This window comes from Gopherus flavomarginatus, chromosome 3, assembly GCF_025201925.1.
Source record: "Gopherus flavomarginatus isolate rGopFla2 chromosome 3, rGopFla2.mat.asm, whole genome shotgun sequence".
Taxonomy (NCBI): Eukaryota; Metazoa; Chordata; order Testudines; family Testudinidae; genus Gopherus; species Gopherus flavomarginatus.
Window position 1 is genome coordinate 70,894,409 of NC_066619.1, and position 9,845 is coordinate 70,904,253.

Below are 9,845 nucleotides of genomic sequence, written 5' to 3' on the forward strand. Positions count from 1 at the left end.
CAGTTAACATTTTGATTTTTTTACTGAGAACTTATTTTGGACAGGAAAAGGCTGTCTGGATCATCAGACGGGGCGTGTGTGTGCGGGGAGCGTAAAATCGGTCAAACTTGTCGGTAAATTAATGGCCCCGGATTGGAAACTGTTCCCAAACAGCCTATTCTCAACCGCAGGAATTCAGAAGCCCTGAACTAGAGCTCATCCAATACACACTCTGCTGATGCTACACTCTTCCTTTCCGACCAGGCGCTATATACAGCCAATTTCTCCTCACTCTGGGGGAGTCCCGGGTAGGGTGACCAGACAGCAAGTGTGAAAAATCGGGACGGGGTGGGGGAGTAATAGGAGCCTATATAAGAAAAAAGACCCCAAAATCAGGACTGTCCCCATAAAATCGGGACATCTGGTCACCCTAGTCCCGGACATAGCTAAATAGCTCTGCACTGGACAGCAGTGTGCATAATGCAGTATTGCATAGGCAACATACTCCTCACTAAACACATCTAAGCAAGACGCGTCTCTGCTGGCACACAATAAAAAAGGGGAACAATCAATGAATGTGCTTGGCTCTGTGTTCATTCCAGGGCTGCACACAGTGTGATAACCGGATGCAAATAGACATCATCCGCCCCGTCGGCTTCTTAGTTGTTACTAGGTTAGTTGAAAATCGTTAAAATAGGATTTTTCTTTGCGTCTTCGCTTTTGAACAGGGTGGCTTGCAGGTTTAGTGGGAAAAGCACACATTAGCCATGGACTTTCCTGCTCCGGTCGTGTCCCAATCTGTACTGGCTACAAACCCTTCTCTGGGGACTGCCAGGTGTCCGGCTGATCTGCTTCTAACAGCATCAAGCCGAACACATAACATTTCCTTCCGGACAAAGTATATAACCCTAACATTGATCGAGGTCGTGAAAAGGCTAGTGTCAGCACATTCATTATAGCGTCCTCTCTCTCTCTCTCTATTCTTTAAAACCGACTTATATTGCACCCAAATATTGAGTGTGCATCTGTCTGTCTGTCTATTCAGACATACATATGGATATTCTGCTTCAAAGGTATATGGAACAAGCTGCAGTTGTTGAACTTTGTGCACTTACTGCAAGAGTTGTCTTATTTTTTATGGAGGTATCCTTGGATTACAAACTTTGTTTGTACTACAAGATTTCTCTATTTCTTTTTAAATTACTAATTACACAACTTCATTACAATACTATGAATAACTATTTTACAGCCCAGGAAAAGAGGTGCGTGAGACATCAAAATGAGCCCCAGCTATGGCATTTGAAAATGCCATTGACCGTAGGCGTTCAGATACATACCATATATATGTGAAGCCAGCAAAGCACTGAACCCCAGCACTGAAAATCCAACTTCAAAGAACATAATGGGTAATCATCATGTTTCTCTAGTACTCAGAACTACAAGTATCACTTGATTTATTTATTCTACAGAACTATAGCTCTTAAATTTTTAGTTTCGTTGCTGGTAATATAGTTCCTGATTACTAATGCTGGGTGTTTTGTTTTGTTTTGTTTTTTTGTTTTGTTTTTTTCCTTCTTGTTCTTCTTCAACAGTCCTCCTTAGGTTGATCTTCTTTCTTCAGCTTGCTGACTTAGTGCTGATGTCTACTTACAATTTCAGGAACTGTAACCATGAAGTCATAAAAGATGCATTTCTTAACGTTATCTCGGTACATCTGGAAAAGGTACCGTAGAAAGTGAGTTTATAAGGCGAGGTTGTTCGTCTTACAGCATCAGATGGAAACTGGTGGCACAGTACCTGCTTCTACAGTTGTCTTTAATGTTAGTGGAAAGATACTTTTAGAAAACGCTGACTGGTAAATCTGGGACCTGAAAGACTTAGAAGATGGTTTTCTCCAGACAATTCCAATACATTTGGAGAGAAGGGGGAAATCTTCCCCTAATTTCCCAGGGTGACATGAAGCTGTGTTGGGCAAGACGGTTAAACGGTGGAAAGTATGATAGTAACATTTCTCTCCAGCTACCTTGTAAATTGTAGTAGATTAAAAGAGGAGAAAACAAAGCAGATACGTTCCTTCCAAACCCTGCGGTTTATTCCACACTTCAGTGCTGTAAGAGGGGAGGAGAGGAGGGGGAAATAAAATGCACAGCATTTCGCAAGTGCTGACGAAAACTGCTTATTATCAATGTGATAAATGTTTATGATTGGGTGTAAGTAGTGCATGAAGGGAGTGTACATATGGCTCTACAGTTAAGTTTTAGTAAAAAAAACAGAGCATAATTTTCTGAAGCTAAGACTTCCTCTGGCTAGGACCTTGGCACATAACTTGAGTAATTGGAGGTAAGTGACATGTTTCTAAGAGCACAAGCTGTAGGAAGAAAATACAAGAGAATAATAAAAAAGTGTAAAATAAGGACAAGCCGATTTGCAAAATAGATATAAAGCCAAAAACACGATATAATTTTGAACTAAACAGGTCTGAACGCCTCTAGCTAGGACTTTGGCAGATAACCTAAATAAGCTAAGACAAGTGGTAATCTTTGAGGGCATCAGGTTAGGGAAGAAAACACAACCGTATATACAGCTGTCGAGATCACTATAATTGATGTATAAAATAGATACAAAATCTAACAATACTTTAGAAAGTTCTCTGTTATAAATTGTTTTGCATGACCCTCTAGTTCTATAACTGACTCTTGGTTAATTAATACATAAGATTATGATCTTCTTTCTAGCTAAATGATCAGGATTCTCACGGATGCGGGGAACAAGTGAGTGTTGTGTGTGTATATGTGTTGTTGTAGTAGGTCATTGCTTTCTGATGCCGTGCAATGATAGTACCATGGAGAGGTGCCAGAGCAGCCAGAAGTTTGAACTAGGTGAACAAATCCCAACATGTTAGTAAGCGACCTTTTATTATTAATTATTATTATTATTATTATTGACATATATGTATATTATATGTATGGGGGTGGGTAAGCTATTTTGAATGACAACAACAAAACAAAAAGACTAGAAGATGTAAGGGTGGATACCCTAGTGTCTCTCGCCTCCCTCACTGTGTTAAAAGATGTAATTGGAAGTGGGAAGATGGCAGAAATTCATGATTATTTCTTCTAAAACAGGGATTTCAGACAGCGGGTTTAGAAGGAATACGGTTGAGGAAAAAAAAAGGAACAGCTGGTTTAGTACTGCTAGGACAGCTATAATGGGTGCCATCTATCGGCTACTACACACCATTACCGCCGCTAGTCACAATATTGCTTCTTTTCGCACATATCAGGAAGGCGAACTGCTGCAATGTATACAAAACACTATCAGATGCTGCCTAGCGCGTTCACAGAATGAGGATGTCTGGACCTTAACTCGTGCCATTCTGACTGCAACTTGCGCTGACTATTTCCCAGGCAAGGTAAGAACAGGACAGAACCTATAGCACATCTTTATTTTCTTCTTGAATGTTTTGAGTGAGGTGGAGAGCGCTTATTTTCACTTTCGGAAGTCAGCTTGGGAAATATGCAAATCACTTACTATTTGAGGCTGCTTCTAAAACCAGAGGTTCTGTATTCGCTCCTAACGCTGGACTTGAAGGCAATCAAATAAGGCAAAGGAAAATACTTTCCACTAAAAGGAGTATGTCAAAGATTTGTGGAGCAAAGTGAAAAAGACAGGCCCATAGATAATTGATTCTTTCCCAGAGATTTTATTCAGATGCAGACACCTGGTCGTCCCAGAGCACTGTTCTGCAGCACCATACCTCTCCGGTCTTGTTTACTCAAATCAGACTCTTAATTCCCTACGGGAGCAGCTGATGATATCAACAGCGAAACTATAGCAGTCCTGGTCCAGGTGATTTTATCACCATAAAAAAATTGTAAAAATATCGAAACCCATCTGAGTCCTGTCAGTACTACAGTTTCTATTGTTTATGGAGTAACACTGGTAATGAATTACGGGTCTTATTTTGCCTGTGTAGAGGAGTCTCTGAGGAAATCTTTCTCCTGTTTAGCTTAACGGTTAAATATGTTTGACATCCTGCTATTTCCCCCCAAAATTAATCTGTAGTATATCCTATGGCTATTATTTCCCTCCTGCTTTTCCACGCATATTATGTCTGATTTCCAAGATAGTCAAACCTATCCTAGGAAACACCATTTCACTAGGAGGGTGGTGAAGCACTGGAATGGGTTACCTAGGGAGGTGGTGGAATCTCCATCCTTAGAGATTTGTAAGGCCCAGCTTGACAAAGCCGTGGCTTGGATGATAGTTGGTGTTGGTCCTGATTTGAGCAGGACTAGATGAACTCCTGCAGTCTCTTCCAACCCTAATATTCTATGATTATCCCTCTTTGATAATATTCTATGTTTATCCCTTGCCTTTACTATGTATATTTTAATTGGACCTAGTTAATTACCCACTAGCTGGACATGGTTAACACTGGTTTGATCTTTCGCGTAAACCAACAACGATTTTTAGCACAAAACAAACATGTAGGGGTGTCCAGATTAGCCTGTGCACACATGTTAGCTATCAATTAATGGGAAGTAAAAATTCTAGTGTAGACATAAGGTTAGTAAGTAGCTAAGTTCAGTAAAGTGACCATGTAATAATAGTGCCTTCTCGCTCAGAGCTACTCCCCCTCCACATACCGAATCACAATTGCTTCCTTTTACTGACAAATATAACTTGTTTACAACTTTTTATTCTTATTAGCACACAAAACCACTACAACTACGGGAGAGTGAACCATGTTCTATTATGGCTCACACATAGCAGACAGAATTAACTAAAGGAAAAATAGTCTGGCTATTGTTTCAGAGGATGCATGAGGGTAAAGATTCCTGGTCTTTACATGCAAAAGGAGGATGGATCTAAGCAGTGACAAGATCCTTTAACCCCAACCATATACTGGCCTGCCCAGGTCTCACTCTCATCAGCTCAATGCTTATGGCCGTTCAGGGGTCCCCACATTGTGAGAGGGCTGTGCCATGTGTTGGTAGTCCATTGCTGATGAGGATGATGATGCTGTGCTGTGAAGGTAGTGTGTATCCCCTGCATTGCCTCCCTCTAATCCTGTCTGGTTTGTGCAGTTGAAGCACTCTTGTTCACTGCCAAGAGCACCTCCATGGTCTCAGACAGAATTTGCCTCTAAACTTCAGCAGCAGAACTGATTACAACTGGTGATGTGTGAGCCAGAAAGAGCAGCTTGACTTTCTGAGCCCAGGTTGAGTTTCCAATGCTGCAAGTTAGTGAGAGGGTAAAAACCTTCATGTAAACCGAGCAATTTGTTCAACGCTGTCTTTTTGCAGTGTCATGTTTTAGAACATAACCACACCTTAAGTCACTGCCTGGCAGAAGTGGCTTTTAATTAAAGGTTGAGAGCAATGTAATGAAAGCTGATGGAAATCTTGGGGATACTTTAATGTTGATGCTCAAGATAGGGGCTGGGTTCTGTAGAAGTTTTACTGTATTTGGACTAACCTCTTGCCTGCTGTACTCATGCAAGTAGTCAAAGAGGCTGCTTACCTCACTAAAGAAAACAGGATTTGGCCTTTTGCAAGTAAAAACCAAAAGGACTCTCTTGAAATGCAGCTTTCCCCCACTGCCTCATGTATTCAGTTTTTGTGGTAACAACACAATCCTTTCTGTACTAGGAAACTCAATACTTCTCCTGTTAAGTGACTGGCAAAATCTCACCAATTTCAACAAGCAGAATTACACTCCTAGGGTAATCTGCTCAATATATGTTATTGTTCAGAGTCCCAAATGCAGTTCAGCTAACACAAGACCCATGTGCCATTTAGGTCCTATTTACCTCTATGCATGGGGTGAATTTCACCCGCTGTGAATTGTGATGTGGTGGGTTTTAATATTGTTAAAGTCATTATTTTTCAGCTATGTTCCAGTGTTCATAATAATTATGCTATTTTTCTTGTGCTTCCTCTGAATGTATTAAGTTCTTATGTATCACAAAAGGAAGTTAGCATTTCAGAATGAATATTATTGGCCACACTATTGGAAGAAACTAACAATTTAATCTGAATTATAACTCGAGATGAATATCGTCCTTGCACAAATCCTTTACAATCAGAAATGCATAGCAGACTGATAGTTTTTTAGATGTAGAAGAAACAGCATCAGTATGAAAAACACTCTTGGGGCTTGATCTAGCATTCTTTGTACAGCCAGAACTCCCACTGGCTTTGGTGGGAAAACGGTTAGCCAATGTCTTTGATCAACCCTGTAAAATGTGATTACAGTTTAAAGTATAATTCACTGATCTCTGCTCTCATGGTCAGCAGCATGTTGAATGTCAAGAACCTAGATCCAATATCCATCGAAGGAAAAAGAGATCTCAGAGAGCACGACCATGTGAGAAGCACAGACTTCAAGAACTACGGGCAGTACTGAGGAGTTATATTAATACCAAAAAATAGGTTTCCCTCTTAATTTTAGAAATATTTATGACCAATGATGCAAATTTGTAAAGTGGTTTATTTTACAAATGATTTTTTAAATTCACATTTTAAATGTTTTTAATTTATTTTGTAAAACCCTTTAATATACAATTTGCTAAACAAATAGCTTACAGCCATAATGTAAGGATTAATTAAAACAATTTTCATGAAATTGTTTGCCATACTTCGTATGTATGTAAAATGGATCAAAGGGGGCAGCTTGGAACAGATTAGAAAAGGTCCACAGGAATGGGAAATAATGGGATATATGGGGGCATGGAGAAAGATCAGCCAGGAGAGAGGCTTTGAACATTTTTTAAAAAGTTTTAGAAGTGTCTGGCTGTGTTGGAGGTGGTTAATCCAAATGTACCTTCAATGTTCATTCTTATGAATGCTGATGGTAGGTTGTGCGTGTCAGTTGTATTTCCAAACTATAGTTTGGTGTTGTTGCTGTGTGGTTTTAGACACGTTTTATCAGTTTTGGTAGTGAGTATTGTGCATGTCCTTATCTGTATGCTTGGCAGTGCTAGTGGTAGGTTTTGCATGAGTCCATGCACGTATTTCTGGCAGTGTTGTTGCTGTGTTTTGTGCATACCCACGCATGTGTCTGTAAGAGTGAAAGTATTAGTCACTGGGGTTTTGTGCAATTGTTTTTCCCGCCTCTCCAGTGTTTCATCATTATGAAGTCACATATATTATATCGGTATTTGAACAGTGCAACATCTGAGGTAAAGAATATAGGATTTAGTGGAGGTTTTGATTTTTGTCCTATTGATCTGGTAGGAGTGGAACTTTAATAACCAAACTGTCTCAGCTTTGAAGCCCTCATAAAATTTGACCTAAAACATACAAATGTGCACACAATCATCTAGTGATTCCCAGATACCTGGTTTAATCAGAAAATGGTTTCATTTGTTTTAAAGCATGTGGGCAGCTATATACAACGTAATATTATCAAATAACATAATCGCCTCTCTCTCCTTATCCAACCTGACTGTGCAGAGCAAGGGGGTGGAATTCCTTGTTTTCACCTCTACCTTTCTACTGGAATGAAGGGAAGGGTGATCCTAAAAGCTACTTTACTTTGGCCCGGTCTACACTCAAAATTTAGGTTATGGAGCTCAGAGGTCTCAAAAATCCAGACCTCTGAGCACCACAGTTATGCCAACCTAATCCTTGCTGTAGACACAGCTAGGCCAACAGAAGAATGTATTTGGAGACATAAGTACCATTGCCTGGAGAAGTGGTGTTCCTACATTGATTGAAGAACCCCTTCCGTTACTGTAGGCTGCATCTGTGCTACAGGATTATGCCAGCATAGCTACAGTGCAATAACTATGTCATTATAGTCTGCATAGTGTAGACATAGCCCTTCTCATTATAACAGAATACCAGCTGTGCTATAATAAAGATTGAGAACAACTTTCTGTTTAAAGATTGACTCTTAAAGTTGCTCTAAAATCCACATGCTTCTTGTAATGCTTTGAAATGTGGTATGCCTCAGGTGGGTTTATAGTATGGTTATTGATCCAAATTTGGGGGCATTCGCAAAAGGAATCCCAGAGATATAACTTCCCGTCCCCTACAACCTGCCCTCCCCCATAGCATTTCTTAACGCTGGCAGATTTAACTAATTCTTTTGTGCAGCACTGTAGGTCAAATCATCTCAGTCACTCAACATTTACTCCATAGCACCCACTAAACCAATGGAGGAGCACTATTGAAAAAGATACTCAAACTAGTCTGGCAATTACAATAACTTTAAGCATGTGAGAGAGGAGTGGTGTGCCTCTCTTCTCCCAAACCACGTACCCAAAATAGCATCCCCTCCACCATTTCCATCTTAATCTCCCCTTCCCTTTAAACTATTAGAACTTCAGAAGCCAAGTATAGCCAAAAAATGTTCTGGAAGGGTACAAGACACCACCAGGCAACCTTAATTCTGCATTAATGAAGCTTTTTCTCAGTGGATCTCTTCTCTTCCCACTACTAACCCTTCCTCTTAGGGTGTCAGCATACATCTCTACAATGGGAAATCGAGATCTTCCTTCTGGGTGGCTTGTTCTTCTCCCTGTTCTTCTATCTGTTGTCTCAAAATACATTGGTACAAAATAGATTATAAAGAAAAATCAGGAAAACACTAGCTCTCACCTATTTTAGGTGAATTAAGACAATACTGAAGCCTAAGAATGCATCTATTCTTTGCAGCCTGTTGGAAATCAATCTAGACCCTCTGTAACCACATTTATGGCTGTTGTATCTGTACCAACAGCTTTTGCAGCAACCACAGCTATGGCACCCACAAAAGGCTTGAGGTGCTGGGAACAGTTCCATGGGCCTAGAAAAATCTCCCAAAAGCATGAGTCTCAGATCAAAAGCCTGAGGTTAGGCAGGTTTTGACAACCATTATTTCTTTAGTTTTCAGCTTTTCTTTTCTCTGTCACAAAGATTTGTCCATAGAAGATATTCTGGAGCAAATATTTCTGAATAACACAACAACATGCTGAGAACTAGGGTAGCCACCTAACCATGTTTTCCCATATTTGTCCCTTTTTGGAGGTAGTAGCTGTCCTGAGACATCTTTAAGGGTGCTTAGTAAACACCACCATCTGTTCAGATTTTTGGGTTCAGGCTCAACCTGGACATCCTGTGTTTTCTTTTGGCTTTTTCATACCTCAGTGGCAACCCTAGAGAATGCCAGATTTGTGTGAAACTAAGGGGGAAAAACCATCAATCCGATCTAGATCATAAACTCCTTGGGACCAGAGAGTGTCTAAAAACTCAATCCTACTGAGCATCATTGAGTTCTTACTTCTGTGAAGGGTCCCACTACAATCAATGGGGATGGCTCATGTTACCATCAAACACTATGCAAGTTTACAGGACTGGGCTGTTATCTGCATCTCATGCAAGAGGGGGCGCAATGTCAATGATTAACAAATAGACTATACTCATACAAAACTGACAGATGCTTTTCCCCATGAGGGCGTTGGGGCTCACTCTCCTGCTTTCTTTCAAGTCCGGTGATATTTGTTGTTTTTCTCAAAGCCTCAGCTCTTGGAGCCAGGTGATGAGACTGTCAGTTTGCACCTTTAAATAAACAAGATCCGAGCCCTGGTGGCTGGGGAGCAAAGTCTGAGCCCCGTCACCTGGGACGGGAGCCCCCATTTCGTTAGTCCGGATCTCGGGCGGCCCGATCTGGAAGCAGGTGGGGCTGGCACGGGACCGCACGTAGGGACAGGGTGTCGGGAACCACGAGGATGGGCACGCTGGAGTACGGCTCAGAGAACGCAGTGACGTAGACACTGGCTACGACATGGGAAGCTCGACAGGAAACCAGTCGCCGGCCAGGGGGCAGTGCCTGCGCAGACGCGATCGGCTGGGGGGGTCTTTCTCCGTTCAATCGCG